The sequence below is a fragment of the Solea senegalensis genome, linkage group LG2 (assembly GCF_019176455.1).
Source record: "Solea senegalensis isolate Sse05_10M linkage group LG2, IFAPA_SoseM_1, whole genome shotgun sequence".
NCBI classification, from domain to species: Eukaryota; Metazoa; Chordata; class Actinopteri; order Pleuronectiformes; family Soleidae; genus Solea; species Solea senegalensis.
In genome coordinates, this window is record NC_058022.1 from 27,250,304 (window position 1) to 27,276,736 (window position 26,433).

The following is a 26,433-nucleotide window of genomic DNA, read 5'->3' on the forward strand; positions in this document are numbered from 1 at the left end:
CGGACACTGTTTACATTCTGGGCATGAGGTCCCGTCCCCCTACGAATGGGTGTAAAAAGTGTGGAATTAGCTCTGCAGTTTCAAGCCTCGGACCAAGTGAAACTGGTGGGCACGCAACAAAAAAAGAATGAAGATATTTCTAGACTCGACTTCAAAAATACTACCCCTATTGTAGTAATACAAAGCTAAATGCAAATCGGTGAAGTGTTCCTTAAATTGCAGTGTGAAAGCAAACTCGGACTAGCTGAATGTTGCAACCCCCAATCGAGTCTAGCGGACTTTTGTGTGAAAAAGACAGAATATAGACTCCAGTAAAAATCAAATAAAACACTTTTTCCTTCCTCTGGCCATAAAAAAAAATAAATACATACATAGGTTGGGAGCTATAGCCACCACTCAGGTTAACAAAATACCCTTTTATTGGGTTCTATGGACACACACTAATGTGTACCCATACAAACTGTCTTTGCAGTCACGTCCAATCCTTCGTCCCATTTCCTGAGCTGCCTACTAATGAGATTCTTTTTCCCGCCTGACTGTCATGGAAATAAGGATGACATTAAATGAACGGAGCACTCTCTTTGGATATTCCAGGCCAGTGGTAAGAGGACTAAGGCAGAGCCTGCTAGAATCACTGAGAGTAAGAGGTGAAAGGGGAAGAGAGGATAAATGAATGCTCTAACAGAGAGAGGAGAGGACGTGGTGAAGGCAGAGTCTGCGGTAGAACATTGAAACAATAAAACAAATGATCTACATCTATAAAAATGTGTAATTTCAGGAATTAATAGATGTTGATTTTGCAAGTTGTGTCAAAAACTCATAGTTGCCATTGAAACAGAAGATCTCCAACTGTGCGATGGATGTGAATTCAAAATAACAGTGATGATTCACACTTGGCTCTAGATCAGGAACTCTCTGCTGACTGATAGAAATTGTCATATTATGCTCAGTGGTGGGTTGGGTTTTTAAAATAAACACCTCTAACATGGCGTCTCGGTTCATATTTGGAAAATAATGCTGCGCTTCCCCGTACACGGGAAAAACGTGAACCTCAGCAGAAGTGCTATGGAGTCTGTTTTTAAACTTTACCTCAAGTTGTATCATATCACATCATCTCTGGAGAGCTGAACTGACTTGGGGCTGAGCCATGAATTATGCATCAGCTGTGTGATGACATCATCCCGCCCAAAAAAGCAACACAAAGAAAAACAAAATGCATGCTCTGGCTGGTTTGGGCCCCTGTCTAAAGGCTTATTCTAAGACTACGTAAACCAAACCATATTCTTTTTTGCTTTTAAAGTGATTGAATAAATGTTACACTGCACTTTTAAGACCATGAAAAGCTGCAGGTTGGAAACACTTACATTATACATATATATATACACATAATATACAAAAACAAGGAATTGTTTAGGTTAGGGACCTCAGTAAGATCATCCTACTTCCCATCCTACACGCTCTTCAGTTGAAGTCGAATAAATAAGCAGTTTTCAAAAAAGGACAGACAGATGGAGAGGGATTTCTCCAGTTATTAGTAGGATGCTATCAGCCTCAACACAGACCCTTCTTGTCAACATGTTTACAAACGATCAATATCCCAGATCCAACAGCACACAGAGGGCACTACAGACACACTGACTGTACAAAGACACGGCGCACTTACAGATTAAATATCTGATTCATCCAAACAATTTATATTCTTCCAGCAGATACACTGCATGGAAACGGTGTTGGATTAGCTCTTTCTCAAAGTTACTTCTCTGGCAGAATAGCAGTTAGTTCGTTCAGGACTCTTTTCCCCCAAACTTGATCTGCACAACTGATGTCAATCAAACTCTCAAAAGCGGTCAGAGTTCAAGGTGTGGGGGTAATTCACCCTGAGAGGAAGTATGTTGTGGGAGCTGCTGAGTGACACTTGTAAAGCGTCGTACCACAGGGTTATCTGAAGTTTAGCGTTCGCTACATCTATCTCGGCGCACACTTCACACAGACATTCCCACTGCCGAGGAAAAACGAAAAATGCATCAAGCCAAGGTTGAGACTCGCAGCAGTGACAGTGAGATATTCACAGGCTGAAGCGTTTCCCCTCTTTATCTCGCTCAAACACAACCGCGACTCAACACCTAAATTTAAATCTGTGACACTGAGACTGATCTGCGGTTGAAGCTAACTCCACAGTATGCTAATGCTATTCATTGGAGAGCATCAAAGTCGGAGTTCTTAAAGGACCTTGACTTTAAGAAAGTGAAAAAAACCACAGTGCATATTTTCAAGTGTAACTGTTGATTCTTTTTTATGTTATTAGTCTTTAATGCATGACTGAGAAACACGAGCAGCAAACAATTAAAATTCTTGAAAAATATTAAAAGTAAAAGGCTGCGTAAACAGTGAAATAAAGCCCCACTGCAAGTAAACTGTCGGCGTAAGCAGCAAAACTGTGGGCTGATTTAAGCTGAAATGAAAGAGGATTGTCAGATTATTAACACAAGTTAATAAATGCCTACCCTACAGCAGCTATAATCATTAGTGCTGCTGCACATTTATCTTGCTGATTTTTTTTAATCAACCACTAAAGAATCAACTCCAGCCAAAAGCACAACAAATGCACAATCCGTTCAAAAGCACAAAAACAAGGCTTTGTTCTTCTCTGCTTGAAATTGTCACTTCATGGATTTATTGAATTAATTTGTCAGACTTTGTATATTGAGGTTTTTCCAGTGTCTGAAAATATCTCATCTTTCATCGCTAAGGAAAGCAGAACGCTCAGGATGATGATGGATGTGCTGCTCGTGGCTTTTGAATTATTTAATTGAAAATTACAATATGCTATAGTATGGCAGACGGGCTGTAGGATATAATATTGCAAAGCAAAGCATATTTCCCTTAGGCAGAGGTGAACAAAACGCATTTGGAAATAACAGACCATGTTGTATAAAATATATATTTATATATACATACACACACACACACACACACACACAAACACACATAGATATAGGAGTTCATGGCAATGTATAAAACTGCCAACATCAAATCCTTACGGTTTTACTCGACTTTTTTTTCTGGGCGTGCTATTTAAACGTCTAAGCCCTGCAAGCCAAAAAGGTGAGCAGACGTGTTGTAGTTACAGCTGAGAGCTTTAACGGCACAATTCAAATAAGCTTTCACACAATAACAGACGACCCACATCTCCATGCTAGGCAGCTGCGATTCAATATCGGAGGACAAGGAAATGCTACGTCCCCAGGCCCTTCTTGTAAAGTGGCCCATAAATCAAGACCCGTGTCTCTGCAGGTCTGGTTCCAGCAGGGAAGAAACACAGCCACGCAACCTCTGGCTGCAAGGAAAACACACAAGTAACCCACTTTGACTTTGAGGCATAAAACTATCATCATCATCGTCAGCCATACTGGAAACTGGCTCATCACTGGAATTGTTATGTTAAAATATAAAGTGTACAGAAACGGAACTGGATCGCACTGGATATCCTCAAACTATGTTCAGATTACCAGCTATGTGGTTCAAATCCGATTCGATCAAATCTCATTCCATCAAATCAGGTTTAATAGATAACATTTGTAACGACACGTTTCTTCCAAACAGGGCTGCACTCTCAAATGCCATGCGTGCGCACAAAAAACCTCTTTGTCATGAACAATAACAGAAAACATCACATTTATGAAACCACTCTCAACTGAAGCAGGATATTGGAAAGATAACATCAGATGTAGATATATTTATGCACCGTATAGCGGAAATCCAGAATTGGAAGCTATTCCAGCAAAGTGGGAGAGATTTAGTTCGAGGGGACGACACTCGATTTTGATTTTGCTGCATTGCCGCTCCAAGTAGATTATATCTATGCTCAGCGCATATGGACAAGACCATTTTTACTCATGTCACATGACCACAGTTCAGATATAGTGTATATACATATATCTGATCCAGGACCACATACTGAAATAACACAAATATCCATGAAAACAGCCCTGAAAAAAAATCTTATTTGTGTCAAATCACTGGAAAAAGATATTGGTGCACAGTTGGCAGTGACTTTTAAAATGCTCATACTGCTGTGTCTGTAAAATTAAAAATCAAAAATACAACTTTCTGGTTTTCATTTTATCATGTGAAAAGAACATTTTAAGAGAAAGACTGAGGATATCATGAATGCTACTGTGATGAGATTAATCAGACCGTATCCCTTTGTGTTTAAGTTTCTCCATTTATTTAATAGTGCTATTTTTGGTCTGAACACATAAAAACTCCCCAGTCACCAATAAAAGCTCCATATTTTACTCTAAAATAAGATGCAAAAAAAGACAATCATGTGGGTGAAATCTGTCTTTCTGATCAAGTGGAAATAATATGCCCTGTATCTCGTGGAGTGTCTACTGACATTAAGGCAACATTTCACTCACTATTAATCCTTTGATGTGGTTGTTCCGGTGTCCGGTGCAGAGGGGAAAATGTTTGCACAAATATAGGAAGGATTCATACTGTTCGTGCTGCATTCATGTGTCCAAATAGATGTTGAATATGAGAGCATTTATACAGTGCATAGTTATAACACTTTACTATCTTAAAAAGGCTTATAAAAAGCTCCACCAAATTCCTTGAATGTCTCATTACCAGCTTCTTTAAACACATGTAAAAACCTGGTCGTCATAACTGTTGCTGCAGTTATCCCGCAAATGCATTAGCTTGCACAATAATGTAGTCTATAGCTCACCCCACCCTGCCAACTGGCATTTTGTGTAATATTTTATCTCCTCACAAATGTATGGAATGTCACAACAAAGCCTTCATGAATGAGTAAGCACAGATCCATTGAAGAGAGGAGGAGAAATGGGAGGAAAAATGGCTCATTTTTGCTTTCACTGGCATGCAATTTCCATCCTTTATCCACATCTCACTAAAAGCTATCTGAAACACATCAACTTCATCTTTCCAGGCTGGATGGGCCTCGGAGGATCACCTACAGACACGACGCGATGACAGTGGGGCTGAAAAGAAAGGATGAAAATGGTAATTCCATCCATGCTTATACCAAGGGGCGTCTCATTCTGATGTCGATTAAAACAGAGAGGGAGAAAAAAAACACACATCTTCTCAACGTCGTTTGCCCATAGCAAATAAAAATACTGTATATTGAGGTAATTGATCATGCCTCAGATGGCTGTTTCATCAGAGGAAGTGTAACACAAGTATTTCATTGCCTCTTTTTTCATTTTAGCTGTGTTACAATTGACCAGAACAACAATAAAGCTCTGGGGCAAGCTACACAACAGCTGACCCAGACTACTTTAATTTTCTAGTGTAACAAATGAGAAAATAAACACTTTTTTTCAATTGCATTTGATTCTGGTCAACTTCATGCTTTGGTCACCCCAAGACATACACAAAGCGGCTTATATTTCCAAGCGTCAGTGTAAAGAGACAGTTGGAAATTATGCCATTACCATTCATTTTCATGCTGCTGTGTTGCAGCTGGGATAAGAGCGCCAGTACATGCTGAAAGTAAATAATATAGCATAGCATAGCCGCAGCAGCAGACACGGGGCTCAATTCACATTCATAGATAAAGCCTTTCAGATCAAGGTCTAAAAATAACTGGCCCATGAAAAATCATTTTTAAGGCAGAGCTTGCTTTTGATACCTCTGCTGAGTAACATCATTAAAGGGCACACTGAGAGCTCAAGGGCCACACAGTGAATAGAGGGCCAATTTCGCAAGGCCATTTATTATTTCATACAGCCTGGTCTCCCATCACTGAATAATCATGGTTCTGAAACAAACACAAAGGTTGGGGATCCCACGTCTGCAGGAAACAGTTTAGAGGACAAAATGTGCGACCTGATATATCACATACATTACTGATATGCACAATGTCATCTCTTGTGGCAGGAGATTACAAATATGGGCCATACATGGAAAAAAAAGTGTTTAGATGATATCATTTAGATGATATCGAAAACCTTCCATCATGATATTATACATGTAGTCCTCCAGTTGCAGAGCACAATTTGACAGATGTCATCTGTTGGACAATACCAGCTGTCAATCACACTGGTGTACTTTATCACCTATTTTGTCTTGAAATGGGAACATGATTTACACAACGAATATCATTTTCTATTGAAGAAGAGTTGAAACTAATAATTGAGATCATTGACACCTCAGGAATGTTATTTTTGCAACCAGTAGAGTCGCCCCCTGGTGGCTAAATGCTACTTATGCCTTACTTTCTGCTTGGTGTAAACGAGGCGCAGGGTACATGTTGTAATCTACCTGTCCATACTGTCAATTCAGATCAAAGCTTGAATGATTGTGATGGAAAATGGAACAACACATGGATCAAAAAAGGAATCTTATCTTCACAGGAAATTGATTTCCTCAAGATTTAACGGAGAGCGTGTTTTTATGTATGTAGTCCACAGCTTCTATAATTCACAACAGTTCACAACAGTACATAAGTCTGTGCAGCAGTGCCATGCAGGAATGGAAGGGTGCTCAATTTGACAAAGAACGTGTATGATATTTCCACACCGGATCACCTCTCACTTTTTCAATTTCCCCATTTTACAGAATGTAATTGAAGAGCTATGATGATGGTGGCACCTTTTCAACTTCCTTTTCGACATTTCTCCTCACAAATCCTCATCAACTACTCCAATCACTCCTCGCGCGGCGCCAATACTCCACCGTGAGACAATCTTTATTTCCACCACATTAATGAACTCTTTCATTTGAAAGCCTTTTGACTGTCCGCCCCTTGATTGCAAAGCCAAGGCCAATAGGCCTCAGTGACAGCTCCTTGAAAATTAAAAGTATCAATCAACATGGGGAAGGAAGGAAAACGCTGGTGATGTCTTCAGATCCTTCGGTCGAGCAAAGAAAGCAATTGGGTCAGGTGCCGTTTGTAAATGTTCACCATGTTTCAATTCAGCTTGTTTTAATCTGAGTAGGGTGAGCCTGCCTCATGAAACATGGAATATAATTAAAGTAGGGGGAAATGTGATTTTACATGTGATTTTAAATTAGCAAGCAAATTACAGCTACTACATCCAAAGAAACTGCGTAGGGTACTGAATACTGATCAATAATCAAAACTTGCATCAGATTAAAATCATTTGCAACAGTACATGTCCAGATATGTAAAAAGACACTATGATTCAACCGTATAACACATAGGCAGCCTACGTTAGCAACTCTAATTATTTAATCAGCAATGAAAATATGGTGCTGCATCAGGAGAGGCATAGAAAATAAACACTTACAGTTAAATCATTCTGTATCTTTTATTTTATAGCATTCTCACTACATCAGAGATCAGACAATTATGTTATTGTCCGTTTCGATTCCGTTCGATCCCCATCAAAAATTGTATTCAGTATTTTTCCGCCTATCTGTATTGACTGTATCATGGAAACCATACAAGCAGGCTGTGGATCAGTGAGTGAGAAGGTTGCATATTTGAACACCAGCTACTCCACAGGTTCCTGAGGTCGAAGTGCCTTCAGACACTGAATGTTGCATTGAATGGTTGTAGAATCATTGTGTGAAGGAGAGAATGTCATTTAGTGCTTCAAGTAGTTGATTGGCCTTGAAAATTAAAAAAAAAACGTATGTAAATGCAGTCCATTTATCCATTTACCACTTTAAATCTACACTTAATTCATCAGAGTGCATGGGGAGGAATTGAATGCCGCAGGGTAAACTTGACCAGCATAAAAAAGTGCCAATGCTGGATGACATAATCTCTGTCTAAATCAATTTCTGTGTGAGAGTACTCGACTCAGCTCAATATGTAGCTGCAGGGCTTCCGTTAAGTGGCCATTGCCAGGTTCCTATTAATTCATGGGATGCTAGTTGCTCCTGTGGCAAAGCTTAACCCAAGATGTTGGAGATGTATAAAGATTATAAAAGCAGCATTGTTAAACAAGGTGAATCACCTGAAGCACAGAGTTTCAGAGGGAAAAACGGGAAGTATAGGTTTTGTACAGTTTCTGGAGCAGCTGAAAGGAAAATCAGATGTTATTAATGAGGTTATATTAAAAGTGAAGTGCATGATTTGTAATCGAGAAAAGAAGCATCTCTGCAGCAGATGCCTGACAAGATGCAATATAAAAGGCTACAAAGATTTCTGTTCAGAGGAGATGAGCAGAGCAAATACTTTCATTATTATTTCTTCATGAGCCTGCAGCATCTGCTTCAACTTTACATCAGTATCACTTCATGATTCTCAAATATGTTCAACTGGCAAAGCCAAGTCTGGTCAGACGGACAGCGAAGCTCCAACATCCATCTGGACTATCATGAGCCGTCATCCATCCAAGCAGAGAACCAGCACAAACACTGAGGAGAGTCAGAGAACCAAGTGGCCAAGCAATCATTCAGCAGAAATAATGTGAAATCACTAAGCCTGGTTTCTTCTGACACACACACACACACACACATCATTATATTCCTAATCTAAACTACAACAATTTAATTCATTACCCTAAACTTAACCCTAACCACAATTCACATCTTAATCCCAACTTTAACCTGAGCATCAGAAACGAGGTTATGTCTCATCAGGTGAAGAAAAGTCAGCGTTTAAACGAGAAAATGTCTTTAAAGAGACGAGAAAATGTCTTTAAAGAGACAACAAAAACGAGCACGCGCACACTCACACACGGACGAGACGGCTGTGTGCGCACATGTGCACGACACCCACGGACACACGCGCGTCATAGCGCACTTCTGCAGGGTTACATAGACAAACACACAACGCTGACGCACCAGGGTGAAATGCAAATACGCACAGTGTTGCACAATCGACAATGAAGTCGCTGGAGATGTAATCACTCTGATTGGATAATTAGGTTTTTATTAAAGAAGTCACTTCCACGGACTATGGCACTGCAGCTGAACACTTCACTGTAGAGGCTCCGTCTGCAACTACAGCAAAGGCGACTGGAATCATGCGTAACAGGGAAATGATGCTCGCTCCAAATGCGCATTTAAGTGCCGCATATAAGGAGATCAAGCGTTTGTTGAAGCCTGATGCAAATCTGCGCACATAAAATGTCCGCGACGACCAAATTAACCAAACTGTCCAAGGTGATCAGGACAAACATCCACACAACTTTGGAAACGTAAAGACGAAAGGATGAATTTAACTTACCCGCACGCAGTTTCCCGATGATAGCGCTCACTCTGCTGTCAGTTCAGTTAACAGCCCCGCACCATCACGGTGGAACACAATCTGTTTCAGCGTGCAGAGTAAAGCAATGTGAAAGGAAAACAAAGAATCCCACACGTGAAATAGTCCACTTCTCCAAGAAAAAAAGAACGCAGGGTCTATTCCAAAATCACATATTGTCTGCCTCCACCGGCACAAATCACGCCACAGAACAGCCGGTCACTTTGAAAACACCAGCACAGATAAACGCCAAGGAAATATTTTTGCAGTTTTATGAGACGAACGGACGAAACACAGTCAATGAAGGGCAACAATTACAGGAGGCAATTAGTCTGATAATCCCGTTCAATCAGCTGCTCACAGGCGCACAGTCCCGGCAGGTGAGCAGCGCTCTGCGCAGGACTACACACGAGCGCAAACCACCAAAGTGATGTGCAGGAAAAAGACCCCACTGATGCGCTCTCTCTCTCCCTCTCTCGCTCTCTCTCTCGCAGTGCCACGAAAACGAGATGCGTCAAGCGCGCACAACTTCCGCGCATGACACCAGGCACTTCTCCATCAAACTAAAAGCGCACGAGAACTGTCGAGCGAGCGCCAACATAATTCATTGTAAAATGTAATTTAAATGAGAAACAAGGCTTTATAATGTACAAATGCAACAAGTATAATGCATCACGTTTCCTGTGTATTTTGTTTTCTTGCACTGTGAGTTACATATCCATGTTCATTGCGGTTTTGGACCCTTGGTAATTAGCGCAAATATGGGACCTTTATTTTGAAGACGACGTCGGTCTTATTTCCGTCTGATTCTTACTGACTTGACAGTGGTACCAGGCTCAGACCTGCGGTTCTCCGGAGTCTATCCTCTGCACTCCATGGCTGAAGCCTCCCACACAATCGCGCATGAGGAAAACTCGTCCTCATTACGCAGCTGTCCCGACAGATAAAATTCCCGAGGTGGTTTTTATTTTTAGTGGCAGAGCTTGAGGAGTTTGCATGGACCGGCAGGCAATGCAGTGTTGCTTCAGTGTGAGGACAGACGCACTGCCGCCCAACGGAAATAGCAGAGAGGCTGTAAATAAATAAATAAATAAATATCCACCTTAACAAGACAAAATAAAAAATAAATAGATGCACTTAAACCGTTTATGTTCCTCAAATACGTTTCATCAATACATTTATGACACATTCAGTCATAGCAACTAGACCCAGTTTACAGCAAACGGCGTGATTACTGTGAGCCATGAACACAAAACCGTTTTCATTATATTGATAAACAATTAAAGCTGGCCTCTTACATTCCAAATAGGCCCTAAAATATACTCATCTACATCATCACAGCATAGCATAGTATCATGTTTTTCTTACATATTCAGCATCGACTTCACACTAAGATGACAAAAAAAGGACATAAAAGGATTTCAGTCTGTTTAGCTCAGGTGTTACCACTATTTATGAGGAACCACAGAGTCACATCCACCAAGCGAGAGACAAAACCCTGAATCACTAAAGAAGATAAATGGACACTGGTCTGCCTTGCCTTTTCTTTCAACCACAGAGGTGCGACACAGATTAAGGACTTGTAGGTAAGTGGGCCCCCTCTGTTGGCCAGTCAAACTCCATCAAAAAGGGACTTGTTTGATTTCCCCCTCACTGGACTCCCCCGTGTCAAGACTTTGGCCTCTGCCACTGTCTCTGTGAGGCGCATTTCGATGAGGAAAACCACCGTCCTCGGACTGAAAATGTGCACTTGTGAGCTTTCTTTGTCACGCAGTGACCTCAACGTGAATAGAGGTCCCTTCATGAGCAAAGAAGTGGACAAACACTGCATTGATTCCCCACAATCCACCCCTCGATCTGAGGTTGTTGTCCGCAAATGGCCTCGACTCGATCAACCAGTTAGTGTGCATCTTTGAGGACAAGTGTCCAGTGAGCGCAGGGCGACAGCCTGCTTGTTAGAGCCACGGCTATATAATGAAGCCACTGATTTCAAAATGACTGATTTTGAAAATGATAAAGTCTTTAATGGTAGACTTGGGATATTATCTCCAAAATGTGTCATCTGCAAAAACTTGACAAACCTGATCATTTAAGAAATGAATGCCCACTTAAAAGCAACATCATGAAGCTGTTTAGCAGTCTAATTAAAAAATATTCTGAAGTTTTGGGTGGAAAACGTGTCAAGAGATAAAATAGAAGTGAACATATAAAAGTGAATTTTTTACTTCAAAGTGAAAAGAGTTAAGTGAGGCCAGTATTTACAGTGTGTGCTTGTGTTGTGTGTAGTGTTCTCCTCCCTGATGTGATGGAAGAATGATGAGAAGAGGAGAAATTTCAAAAACTAAAAATGTTTCATTACATGTGACTATATTGTGCACATGTTTGACTAAAACCTAAGAAATGCCATATTAGGATCTATATTTGCTAATGGGAGCAGACAATAAACAATGCTGTATTATTGACTGACAAGGTAACATGTCAACCTTACTCTCCCTGGATTGTTTCTTATCTTTGTATTTGCTCAAACAAACAAAAGATAACACAGTAAGACAATTATGCCCACAAACAAATCAGTAGTTCCAAATATTTTGTGTAAGGGGTCATTCAGATATGGCATCTTATAACTTTCTATGTTTTGGAGTTTGTAATGCTCTTATCATAAGTGCCGTTTCCAGGCAACCAACGCCTGTGTGGTAGTTTATTCAGCCTCCCTGAGTCGACTTGCTCACCTTAGGATGAAAACTAAAACAACAACAACCATAAATGGATTCCCAGCACCACAGAATCTCTTGCTGTGTCAAACTCAGGCCTCAATTTGCAGCACAATAACCCGACAACCTAACGTTATTTGATTCAAAAACATCTTAAGAAAGTAAATACATGTCTTTCTTTCATATTGTTTAGTAAATAAAGATAAAAATTCTACAGGAACGAACTACAAGCCACAATACTAAAACATGCGAATAATAAATATTCCTTCTCCTGTTTTATATCTGGGACAGTGTGGTGAATTATCTTTGGAAATTGAGTGCATCTTTCTTGGAGCGAGATGGTGTTCAAGTTTTAAAACAGACGTCACATCAGTGGTGTTTATTTAAATGTGAGGAAGTGACTCACATCAGTGATTTAGTTGTTGAGTGGGAAAGTGGGCATTATCGCTTGTTGCAAAGTCACAGTGAAGCCCTGCGAGACTAAACAAAGAAGGATGAGATGATCGGAGCGTGATGGACGTCGATTACTCTGATACTAGTCATAGCAGGAGTGCGAGTCCATTTAGTTTATCTTGCATTGTACAATCAACCCCCGGAGGGAAGCATTCAGTGTGAACATTTGTTTTGTTCAAGCCTCCTCACTGTCTTGTTAGTTTGATCTGCCTCTGTTTGCAAAAGTCATGATGGAGAGATACTGTACATCCATTGGTCTACAACAAAATTCCACCTGGACCTGTTTTCCTCTACTCATGCAGGGAGGAATAAGTCAGTGAACTGACTTTCCTGTACCTGCTTTCCTAAAATAAACAGATGCACACTCTGGCAGAGGAAAGTCTGCTTGCAGATATTTTTACAGCTTCCTGGCCTACATCTGACAACTCATATCCTAAGTCTTGTCAGGGAGCCATGACTTGCTCTAAATTCATTTTTTTCCTTCAAAAAGGAAATTTGCAGTGAAAACTGCCTCAGATTGCACCAATTAACCATCGTGAGTACACCTGAAAACGTCCCACCCTCAAGCTACGTTTCCACCAAGTGGAACGGTTCATTTCAGTGATGGTACAGTACGTATTGTTTTGCGTTTTCCATTAGGAATAGTACCAAAATAACTGGCCCCAACTGTTCCATTTTCTGTACCCTTCCCTTGGGGTTCCAGAGTAATGATACAGTATGGTACGGATGGAGGTAGACCCACGACAGTCAGCTGATTTTGGGCGACAAAGAAGCGTCACTCCCTTGCAACCGGTGTTTCTTCAACGGTGGCAGTCTATCCTCGCACAAAGCTTGACGTCTTGTTGAGACATAGAGCGACAAACCAAGCAGAAACAAAGAGCTGCTCTGTTGTTGTCCGTGCAGTTGTCGTCTGTTGTGCCTACCAAGTAAAAGGTACACTCCTCAGTCGATACACAAGCCTGACCCAGGTCTTTACCGGTCCAAACCGAACTGTACCATGATGGAAACACCGATTACAGCTACCTCATGTACTGTATATCCCAATGACCCTTTTTTCTTTACACAGTCTTCGTGTATATGCTTGTTTATGCTCCTCCAAGCGCACTTAAACTCAAATCCAAATTTGTTTTTCTGCCAAGTAGCAAAACACCAGTTCTACTTTTGTTAACAAGCTGAGGTACATTTTTAATTGAGCTCCATGAGCCTAATGAAATCCAATTACAGAAAAATAAGAACATGGTTATGGTTCAAATTAAAGAAAAATAGCAAGAGCACTATGAGAGACCCACTTCACCCCCATTCTCTGCATGGTGGCATGAAAGGTCTTCGTGCTGTTGAGAAAAAGCTGCTGAGCTTAGCTGGGAACTGAGGAAAGTAATTTCTTTGACTGCAAGAGTTTGAAGCGTTCTTATTTTTAGGGTTCGAGCAACAAGGTTGCAAGAACCCTCTTGAAACTGGAAAGATTATTATTATCTGTTTTTATTTCTACCTCCCATGGAAGTGTACAACAATGGAGAAAAAGTAAACAAAAGTTGTATTGTGCGTAATCATTGTAAGATACAATACGTCACATTTCTGCAATGCATATTTTTCAAAACAATTTCGACAAAACATTTCCGGGGGACCATTTCATTTGGGTCATCTTTTAATGATTACTTTACAGAACATTGACTGAATCTATTTGATTCCATACTGCTTTACCACATCAACAAACTAGGTCTCCTGTTATTGTTATGAGTGAGAGACCCCTGGATAGGTTCAATATAAAACTCTGTCAATTTGAAGCAGAAGCAGCACCATGGTATATTTCAAAGATACATTCAAATTAATCTTCTGTCAGATAAATAAAGTGAAAATCCCTACAAAACAGATTTAGCTAATGTACAGAGGTTGCATGTAAACAGAATTCAGAGAAGTCTGGAGCCCTCTAATCTTATTTTGATGATGCAGCTTAAGAACGAAATTAGGGCTTGCACAGCCAAACATCCACCAGGGAGGAGGGAGTGAGATGCAAGATATCTGAGGCAAGAGATGGAGATATGTGCTTAACATCCTCATTCAAAGGCTACGTGCAGCCTGACGTGAGCTGAAAGTGAAGCACAAATTTATGTGCTCTCAGAAAATGCCGTCTCAGTGGACTCCTTCACATCCTGAAAGTAGGTTAACTCTATATGAGACAGGATTCAGATTAACTGTTTTGTCTAAATAAAGCACATTATTCTATAATAGATTGCTCTTGTTTATAATATGCATAGTTTTCCAGTTTATAGAAAAAAAACAAAAGGTGTATGTGGTGACTCTCTGTTTTTGCTTTTGTGTATACTTGCTTATGGGCACAAGTGCATCATTATTCATAATGCTGATTCCTTTTTATTCTAACCTCCCATCTTACATTATTTTTTTTTTGCCTTCAAGTCTGATTCTTATCCACAGAGCCTTTAATAACAACTCATGTTTAAATCTTAAAACGAACAAAGTGGAATATTACAAATTTATTTAATCTATTTATTTATTTATTTATTTATTTATTTATATAATAGATAAATACAGTCTGATCAGCTATGAATTCTCGTCTACTGAGAAAAGAAAAAGACATTTTTTAATTGTTATTTTCATTGGACCACTTCTGCCATGTTGTCTCTATTTGAATTGAGGGCTAATTAAACCAAATCTTCATGGTCTATGCAGGATATGTGAAATCATGGAGGTGGGAGCTTTAAAGCCAATCTTGTTATCAACCTCAACATAAATCGTTGTCATAAAATTGAAGAAACAATAGAAAGGTGCAGAAACAAGAACAACAACAAAATCATAAATAAATAAAATTAAAGATCTAAAAATTACAGGACAAATGTTGTATCATTTTTGAATAAAGTTATAATATTGAATGTAATACACAGTTTCAGTTCACTGAATGCTCCATAAAATGTCAGGGCTCTTCAGTGTGAAGCTGCACATCTGCAGGTACTGCCAATATTTCACAATAAAAGCTTTGTTGAAGAAAATGAATCAAAAAAAACACTCAAGTGCTTTTCCTGTGAAAGGGATATACTACATGTTGTGTTTAGTTTGTTTTTGTTTTTTTTTAGAGAAAAGGAAGCTTTCTTTACACACTGAAACTGGTTAACAAGGTAAAGAAAAACTTCCCAATACCAAAATACTTTAAGTTTAAAGTTTAATCAGTAGTCATAATGAACTTTCACAACATACATGTTGTGTTTGTGACACATACTTCAGAAAGGCACTGAAAGGCTGTTAGCTGAGGTTCACCAGCTGTAGTGAGATGTCTAATCATGTTCTACAGTAGTGACAGGAGACAAAGTGAGGAAGGGAGGGTGAGTCAGTCAGTTGGTGTCACATTAATAAAAAAAAAGCTGGTCTTTTATGCATGCATTTATGCATCTTTTAAAAAAACCTGGAAAATAAAGCTGGAGGATCAGTCACTTAATCAGGAGAGTAGGTGAGCAGATCATGAACCACATTAATCCCTGATGTCATCAAATTAGGTCTTAATAACCGATGTGTCATACATGGGTCACAATGAGCAAAGCCATGTCTTTTCTGGCACCATTTAAAAGCATCAGGTATGATCCAAGATCACTGTCCTGCATGGTTCCCTCAAATGTTGTTTTGAGGGTAATTGAGTGATGTGAATAATAAGGAATTCCCAGTGTGTGCTATGTTTGGCTTTGTAGTGTTAACCAGGCGATCCAAGCCTTACACTTTGATTCATGAATGATGCATCAAGAAGTTCAATCAAGACATTCAGTGCGCTGAAACAAAAAGGCCCCCCTGCTTTGACACGGACATCACACTCCATTTAATTAATGGAGACAGACCCAGGTGGTCCATGTGTACTTGATGTCAAACCTCAGATCTTACATGAAATTATGCACCTTAAAGATAAAACAAGAAATGTTCATTAATACTGAAGAGGAAGGAATGAGCTGCAAGAGGAGTTGTGAATCATATATTTAAAGGCACTATAGGTGGGCAATGTTCCCGGTGACAAACAACAAAAAAGCCCCGTTAGTACAGGATTAGAATAATGTGGGCATCCCATAACTAATAAATGACCGTTCAACTTGAAATGTATCATGCCTCCACTCCCACACAGCTGGCAGCAGAGCTAAGTCTTGCCATATCTTTTGCTGCTGCTCAGTATGGAGGAGTACCATGCTCTCCTCAGTGTGTGTGAGGTGTGTAGGATTATCCAATTTAAGATATTATGCAGGGCATATATCACCTCAGTGAGGCTGTCAAAGATGAGTAAAAGCTACTCGTTTCTGTTGGCAAATGTGCGAAGAGCTAGGTTGGTACATTACTCCATCTATTTTGGGAAGACCTTGATATAAAGTGCTTCAACTCAGAAGTGCTTTCTATACTATACTACACTATAGAGATTTTTACCACAGAATCTCTACAGAGCCGCTATTCCTTAAGCAGATGATTCACGCTGTTAACCAGATGGATGTGTAGTGACTCTAGTGGAAGGAGAAAAGCTAAGATTAGTTTTTCCCGTACTTGATTTACTAATGACCCTGTCAACTCATCTATACCACCACTGAAAATTTGAAATAGTTTCTTCAAAATGTTATCCCTGGTTCATTCCTCATCACCTGTGCCAGGCAAATCAATAAAGCAATCTATCTACCCACCCACCCCCTTGTGATATTTAAAATTGATTCCCCATCAAAAAAAATCAGTCAGCACTAATCTGGCATTATATTTGAGCCCTTAGCAAAGAAACATCCATCCATCCATCCATCATCTACTGCTTTATCCTCCACTGGAGGGTCGCAGGCATCACTTATTTATCACCAAGTAAGAAACGCTTCCTATACTCAAACCCACAACTTGAGCCTTGTTTCTGTTAATTATAGCTCAAGCATCATCATAAAACATTACTCTAACATGATTCTACAAGGCTGAGCACAAAACAGGATGTTGATTTTTGTTCATTCTTTAATGGGGTCTTGGTTAACTTGGTCTTCTAATGCAGTGTTTCTCAATCCTGGTCCTCGGGACCCATTGCCCCTGTGTGTTTTAGTTCCCCAACACACCAAAGCAACCACACTAAAAGGTTTTGAAAAGTTCTCTAGTCTGAAATCACACCAGAGTCAAATGTTGCCTCTGCAGCTGGATTTTAGAGGTGAACTGTAAATGCTGAACATCTTGAATTTCCCTCTTTATCTTACTTAGTTTTGTATTAATAGACACAAATGTATAAAAATGGTTTGAATAACCAGACAAAAAAAGTTTTTGATGAAAGGGAGTGGAATCCTGTCCAACAACGCAACGCTATTGTTTCAACCGGCTGCCCTTGAAAAAAGACCTATCGAGTCTTGAATAGCGGAACAAAGCTTTTTACCACAATTCCCAGGGCTATGATTACAGATAAGACTTCCCTCAGGCGATTCAGTGAAGGGCAGATGAGGAACAGAAGCCTAGCATGTGGTCTAAGTATGGGCCAGCTAATTGGCTACAAAGCCAGATTGAAACGTAGGATTTCTTTGTGTACATATGGTTAAACCACCATTCATACAGAAATAGAAAGATTGACTGTCTACAGTGCTCGTGCATATTCTCCACACTGGGAATGACTCAATTCATCACATCATGGCCACTCTTGGCAGAAAACACTGATCGGTCTCTGATGGTATGTATGTAACACAACTTCGCAGAGCCATCACGCTAAAGGCCAGGTTTGTTTGAAGTTCACTTTGCAATGCATCAGTGGTGATGACCTAGATTTCCTCTCTCTCCTTCCTCCAAGAGTGCAGAGAGAGAGGGAGAGGGTGAGAGACAGCCTCGTTTCAGCTTCTCCATCCTCTAACTGTGTCAGCCCGCCTGTAAACATTTGGCACAGAGTCACATCACTGCGTCTCCCCGTTTCCCCACAGACGACTCTCTTTTCCTGGTGTCAACTCATGAATTGCCATGTGTTGTTTTTTTTTTGTTTTTTTTTACAAAGCTAAATTGAAGTATAATACGATCAAAAAAAGATGAAAATAAATGCATGGCTCTAAAATCACTTTTCAATTGAAGATTATTCATTCTCCATTACACTCAACAATCTTTTGGTTTAAACAGACTATAATGACCCAAGGGAAACACTAATCTATACTATAATCACAGCCTAGATGTCATGCCTCCTACACAAATTGTAAACTCTTCTTTGGCCATGACTGTGAGAGAAAAAAAACATTATTAAGATAACCTTTACTGTCATGACAGATGAGACAGGTATATGTGTATATGCAATATACTCAAATTAATGTCTGACCAATTATCAGTGTAAAACATTCTCACTGATTTCAAATCAGTGGGAAAGCAAGTGATAAAAATCAACCATAAACTACCATCCCTCTACTTCCTGTTCTGACCCAGAGAAACAAATCACAGCTCAGAAACAAAAACTGCCCAGTGTACCTTCCCTCTCCTCCATCCCTTTGCTTTATTTTTCTGTCTGATGCTGAAAAGACCAAAATCACAAAGGAAAAATAACATAATTGGAACCTGACCTTGAGCCTCAAAAAGAAAAAGTATTTACTCTGATCTGATCTACCACTCAGGAAGAAACCTCCATTTCACCCTTTTTTTTATCCCATGGTCTGACTTCTCCCTCCATCCCACACTCACAGACGGGACCGTTGTTGGTTCCAACAACACTCGAGTGAAAGCACAACAGCAAAAAGTGCTTCAGCTCAACAAGCCAGAAAGAGTGCTGCTGCTACTGCCGCTGCCTTTTTTAATTATGCATGCTGCACAGCATTACGCAGCTCTGTCAGTCAGGGAAATTGCATCTTCTTCAGTACTTCTGCTCCCGTCTTTTGTTGGTTTCCTTGGTGACCACATAATCTGACATCATTAAATGGGGAGAGTATCCAAATATCCACCCTACTCCTGCCCAATCCTGTCACACTGACTGCTACCGCTGACTCTCGTCGTGTTCAACTTCATTAGAAATCCAGTTTCTGTCAAAATTCAGGAAGCCAGTGAAAGCTGTAGAAAAATTAAGATGAGTGGAGTGAATTAATTTTCTTTAATGGAAAATCTGCCACACACTGTAGCACTGAGTGTGTGCGTATGTGTGGGGGTGGAGGTAGGACGGGGGGTGCATGAGTTTTGGCTTTGGTCCTGGTTATTTAGCGTTTTCTGTGTGTGCCACAGCAGGTGCAAATGTAAAAGAACACCACAACAGGATGATAGATTGCAGTGCTTTCTCACAGCAAATGAAGAAGCAGGCATAAAAACGTCTGTAAAGCAATCAAGTCTGACTTACAGTCTACGCTGTATCATCATTATTAGGATAAAAACAATGGGGATTCAAAACATTTAAGCCAAAATAAAATAAAATAAAAAATAATAATAAAAGTACAGAAACTTTATCACAACACTGTAGATACAAGGGAAATTTTTGTGCAAAGTACTTAAAAACTTCATTATACTACTGTATATAATGGTTATTTTAACTCATGCATGAAAAACAACTTTCACCATTATTAAAGATAAAGCTGTGATTATTTTGTATCCAACTGCAACTAATGATTGTTTTTTTATATCATGGATTAATTAATTAGATGAAAATTCTCAGTCATTGTTTTTAATTTTTTATTAATTTAATTTGTGTCTGATTGAAGGCAGCTGCAAAATCCTTCGCAGGTGAGTGATGTCAAAAGTTAATTAAGATTTAAATCATCAACATTAAAGATAAAGTTAATTAATGAGCAGAAACATGTGTAATAAATCTTGCATATCTGACATGTTTGTTTTGAAAATCGACATAAATGAAAGACTAAATTTTATAATTTAAAAACCATGTGTGATTTATTTAGAAATCAGTACCCAATATCACATTTACTTTAAAACTTTTCAAAATTATACTCTATTGAAACAAAACGTCCTTCAGTGTATTAAAAATAATTAGATGAGCCTCACGAACTGGGGCTAAAACTCATGTCAGGCTTTCCAGGTTTAACAGGAATCAGATTTTAGAAAGGAGATCAGCGAGACCAACCACTTTTTTTTATCTCTTCTTGATCATGACACATTTTCTCCTCAAAGCTTCAGCCTGTGCCGCCTGAACATCGTGTGCAAGCTGCGATGAAATATTTAACTGGACGGGTCTCTACAGAGTTTCCCTCCATAACTTAACGAGCTGCATCACAGCACTGCAGTTTCTCATGCAACTCCATGACCTGTTCAAAAGCAACAACACGTTGCAGCTGCAGTTCTGCAGAATTATTTATGTATCGTGTGATTTCTCTTAGGTAACTGCTGACATTTCGACAGCTGTGGGGTGTAATTATCAGAAGTGCAGTGTATGCGCGGCTGCATTAGACCCTCAGGCCTCTGGTGGACTCTGTGATAACATCTCCGCTTCTTTAAAAGCACTGGTGGATCATGGCTATTTACTGCAGTGAAGGACACTTGAATTTAACTCCTGTAAACATCACAATCCCTTCAATCTCCAGGATATTATACCATAAACAGACATTGTGAAGTGTAGTACAGTTCACAACAAAATGACAAAATTCATTTGTTTTAACCCCCTCTTTTATTAGAATATATTTTTTCATATACAATATATATTCCTCAGTATCCATGGTGACTGGTACCAGCTCCACTACGTCAGGATAAAAATCCTTACAATTCACGGCATATACAGTACTTGTAGAAAACCATATAGCAGCGCCACAGATCTTTTTAACCTTGGAAAAAATACTTTAGTCGATGCAATTAACACTTCGGTCTTCCAGATAAAATGCCCCAAATGTGTGTTGGTGTGTCAGCTGAATGGCATGTAACAGACATTGCTATAAAATGTTTGAATTACATGATAGCCTGAACTTTGTTTCCAAGGAGACAGGAACTACTCCATGAAAAGAAACCAAGTCCATTGCAGTAAGCTTTAATGTACTCTGCATGAAGTCAGCCACAGCTGAGAAAAGTCTTGTTAATATGTTCAATAGGTCTGCAACTAATTAATTAATTAATCCAATAATTGCTATGGATGATTGAATTGATCGCCAACCATTTTAACAACTGATTATTAGTTTTGAGAGCTTCTGTGATTTCAGCTCCACGAATGAGAATATGTCCTACTTTCTTTGCTACTCTATTACAGTTAACTGAATATCTGTGGTTTGCTTGAAGACAGTGACATTTTAAAGTTTGGGGAACACTGATCGACATTTTTAACAATTTTCTAAAGTTTATAGACCAAACAAGACATTTGAGGATGACACCATGCGGCGGTGCTGGAAACACAGATCGACATTTTTCATCCTGTTCTAAAGTTTATAGACTCAAGAAAAAAAACAGGTTCAGCTTCCTATGACACATCACCGCACTATGACATGTGTTAAAGACTAATTGTCGAAAATTGTCATCTTAAGACAGGATTACAGAGACAAAATGATGAGTGGGGTTCAAAACTCTGAAAAGAGTCAAGGTATGAAATAAAATCTTTAAGCGTCAGCATAGCCTATACAGAGCATACAGTGTTGTGTATGTTTGCATTAGGCACTGTATTTTAGAGGTAAGAATTAAATTTTATTTACTCTATAGCTGTGCTTTCAAGTGACATGTATACAGTATATACACACACCCACTCACTCATCTTCAACCACTTTATCCTCCACATGAGGGTGAAAGGATGTTGCATTAGGCACTGTATTTTAGAGGTAAGAATTCAATTTTATTTACACCATAGCTGTGCTTTTAAGTGACAGGTATACAGTATATACACACTCACTCACTCATCTTCTACCGCTTTATCCTCCACATGAGGGTGAAATGAGGGGTAAACCCTGGACAGTTCGCAGTCACATACAACCACTCACTCTCACACCTATAGTCAATTAAGAGAGTCCAATTTACCTAATCAAATAGATACTCTACACTATATTTAAAAAAATGACAAGAAATAGATGAAAACATTTTGAGCAAGACTTTCTGCAAGCCAGACGCCTTTAAACTATGAATACAGAACACGTATGAAAATGTTATTAAATTCAATTAAATTTCATTAAGAATCCTTTTGAATACGTCAAGAGGATCACATGTTTGGAAAAAGGCCAAGCTGAGCCTGTGGATCCTGTGTTCAGCAGCTCTCTAAAGCTTTTGTTATTTTTATTGCCATTTTGCTGACACAATTCCCAGCTCAGCACAGGTACACAGATTCAGCCTCATATCTGCAGATAACCAAGATTCCTTACAAAGCAATACCAGCTCCAGCAGTTCACAGGGGGGAAGGCTCTCTAATGATCCAGTATTGGAAACTTTTTCTAACATTTTGAGGGAACTCAATTAAATTTCCATTTCAGATCAATAAACTTAATTTAACCCCACAGCGCAGTTTCCATGTCAGGCATAACGTATGTTGTAAAACACAGACACAAGTCTAATGTTATTTTACAGAGAGTATTACATAAATTTGAAGGCGCAGGAATAAATTTCATCTTCAGTAATTCAGTGCTGAGTGTGGGAACACACATACATCTTCTTGGGACACTTCATGGACTTCCATTCATTTGGACAGCCTAAACAAAGTCTTATCCCCAAGTCTAACTACAACCAGTTTGACTAAAACTAACCACAATTCAAATCGTAACCCTACATTCAACCATTCATCCATTTTCTATGGCATATCCTCCATAAGTGGGTCGTGGGGGGGGAGCTGAAGTTAACAAACCAGTAGCTCAGAAATTAGGTTCTGCCTGTCTCCATGAGGACTACTGATCCTGATAAGGTCAGTGTTTATCCAAGAGAAGGTCCTTAAGAGAAAAGATTGTAGTAATATGTATTTGCAGTGTAAATATGCCAGAATAATTAAATCAAAACTAAATTGTTCCAAGTGCATATGTGATCTAAATTTCCAATTTATTTTATATCATTTGCCATGGGCATTCTTTAACTTGAAGATATTTACCAGTATTTTCTATGATTGAGGCATGAGTTTAAAAATTGTTTGAGGAAAAAAAAATCCAATCATGTTTGAGCCTAAAGATGAATTAGGAAAAATGTATATATCTACAGTATCATATTTTGAAAGATGAGGATTTAATATATAGTTATTTTTTTAATATCATGGTTTTCACTTTTTAAAATTGTATTGTAAATAATGTACTTTTAAAATCTAAAATCCTTTGGCGGTAGTTGTTTTAATTGTAGTTTTCTGTTTGTTTGTTTTATTTGCAGCACTTGTGGCACTCAGTAAGCGGAGAGCCCCAGAGGAATGCTAAATGTGCAAGCTGCCAAGACAGCAGTGTGGTCGACCACTACGTTTGTCATCTTGTTACAAAACCACTGAGATCCAATGTGAGCAAATAAATCGGCTTGTGTAGCAATGAGAGCTGCTGACTGAGGAGATAGTTCAGTATTTTTTATCGGGTAAAGACATAATCTGTTCAATGGAAATGTTAACACCTTTTAAATGGACTATTTGTTGAGCAGAAAGCAGCATCACTGAAACTCTAGTAGAAATCTATTCATGTGCATTTCATGAACACAGATACTGTACATAAAATCACAGTTATCTGCACAGAGGCTTTGCATTTTCATGAGAACATTCTTAACTCAATTTCAAGGACAAATAATAACCAGAGGTGAATGACTGTTTTTAAATCAAAATTGCAATTTGAAACAATCCAATTTTGCAAATCGCAAAGGATGCAATTTGATCATTCTATTTTTGATTGTGTTGTGTGCAAGTGTAATGCATACACGTTAGGAACATTTCATATTCAGCATTTCATAATTCAGTTCTCATCCTTAAATTAAAGATTAAAAGCTAATCTTTTGATATATCTTATGTGGTTATGCTCCATCATGTATTAGATCTATAACACAGCAATTCAGAAATGAGACTTAATAATATTGCATTCAATATTATATAATATAATATGCTCGTTGTTAAGAATGTAACAAAGAGCACTTACACCTCATATAATAACAGTGTATTTTCTTTAAATGAACCACTGTGTGTGTGTGGCGTTGAAATCAGTTACTAGTAAGAAAAAGCAGCAACAGGTGAAATGCTGTTATACCAATTTCAAAGTAGTCCCGTAATTTCTACTGTTGACCTTGAGACATATCCTTGTGGTGAAAACTTGAGGTCCCCTGTGATGCATAATGAGCGCTTACATGGAAACCTTTCTCCAATAAAACCAGGCAGGTGCAGTCCTGCCTGTAAATGAAGGAACAATACAGGTTTTGAAGATTTAAACTTTAATGGTGAATCAATTTATAAATATTAACCCTATAAACTGTGTAACACCATAATCTGAATGGATTTTAGTGCAGACTTCTTTAATATGCAGGTTGATTTGCACTGTTTATGGTGAAGATCCTTGTGTCACAATTTCTTTTTCCCCCAATTGCAGGTCAATGATGACAGCTACCCGTTAATCTCCACTGTACAGCATGTATGGAGGGAACACGTTGAGGAAAATACTTAATCATAACTCATTGGAAATCAATGCACTTGTGCCGAAAGGTGAGTGAGTCTGAGCTTCATTTTTTAAAGGGTAAAACAGAGAGTGAGGAAAACCACTAATCAGAAAACTGATGAACAACACATCGATGCAAGGTAAAATTATAGCAGAATATCAAACAAGACCCACTGGAGCACATGCTGACATTTTTGACAATTACTGTGTTAGTCTGACGAAAACAGACTAGTGTCAGACCAACGCACGCAGATGATGGGAGTGGAAGAAGAATTACTACAGCATGTAAAAGCTCGACTGGACGCAAACTGGTCTACATGTTCCGCATATGCTCTGCCCCTAGGCTTTGACACAGAAGAACAACAGTAAAAAAGGAATGAAGGAATCCAGACCGCTGCATTTTTGGACTGACAGGGATATTTTGAAGTTAATGGATGTTGGAAAGATTTTGGAATAGCGATTGACATGCTAAGATTTATCCGTCAACTAAAAGTTGACCATTAGTGCTTGTATCCTGGGACAAGGGTAATTAAAAGGATAGTTAAATGGCATTAATTAATATATTTATGGTGCATGGAAAAATACCGGCTGGTGAATGTTAGAACAGATTGTCCTCATGATTAAAATGACTTAGTTGTTAGTTTAAGAGACAAAATTAAATGACATTTTCAGGTCAATTAATGATGTCCCTTGAGGTTTTATGACTGTTACTTTACACATCATGTTATATAAAGACAGATTTGTTTAAACTAAACTTGCAACTCAGAAGATAAGGCTGGATAAAAAGAGTTTTGTTGATGTCATTTCATGGGTTAAAACTTGAATGACTTCACATAAATACATCACAGTTTGGACCTAGACCCCTTCAGATGTCCCAGTGTTGGTAATTGGACCAGACTGTCCATACACTTAATGATTTTCTCAGGATAAGACAAAAGTACTGGAACGCATCCTCCTTCCGGTAGGTTAGGTCAAACTGACTGTAACATTCTCCTGAGACTTTCCTGGAGCTGAAATGTCAAGCACAGTTGTGCTCATCTCCAACTCTTGCAACTGCTGAGAGTCTTAGTGGTTGCTGCTTAAGCATATAGGCGTGCTGCTTATATGCAGCACTAAGAACGCATGAATACAGCAATTTAGATGAGTGTAAACTCCATACAAAACGTTTCAAGGCTCCTGATTAGCACGTTACCAGAGACTTAAATGTTATCATTACATTGTGGCAAATTTGATGCGTTTATGAATCACAGTGGAGTCCAAACATCTGACACCACTCCCTCAATAACATCAGTAGGAATGTTGTCTACACTATACATGAGTTGAAGAAACTTGTTTTATTAGGATATAATGTGTTTTATTTGTTTTGAAATGATTCAGGTGCTTGTGATGTTTATCAAACAATGTTTTGCATCAATTTCACAAGGTCTCAAACACCGACTAAAATATAATTTGAAACTGTTATTTGAATTCAGTATTGTTTTTAACTTGGTTTAATTGAGGACACACACTCAAAGTATGGTTTCACTTTTGCATCAATAAATCAGTGTTTATTGTATTGATTATTTGTTCCAGATTAAAAAAAAAAGAAAAAGAAAGAAAAAAAAAATCACCCCACTACACCTCT

At 38.9% G+C, this 26,433-nt stretch overlaps 1 protein-coding gene across 3 annotated transcripts in view; it reads right to left on the minus strand.

The window, feature by feature from the left end:
- Positions 1-26,433, minus strand: part of LOC122765048 (interleukin-1 receptor accessory protein-like 1) — a 238,644-nt gene that overhangs the window by 192,065 nt on the left and 20,146 nt on the right. For 2 of the 3 annotated variants that reach the window (XM_044019107.1, XM_044019105.1), the window contains exon 1: positions 9,173-9,597. The exons of the other annotated variant lie outside the window; for it this stretch is intronic. The gene's annotated coding sequence lies outside the window, so the exon portion shown is untranslated. Of the gene's footprint in view, positions 1-9,172; positions 9,598-26,433 lie in introns of those variants that run through there. 3 annotated transcript variants of the gene reach the window in all.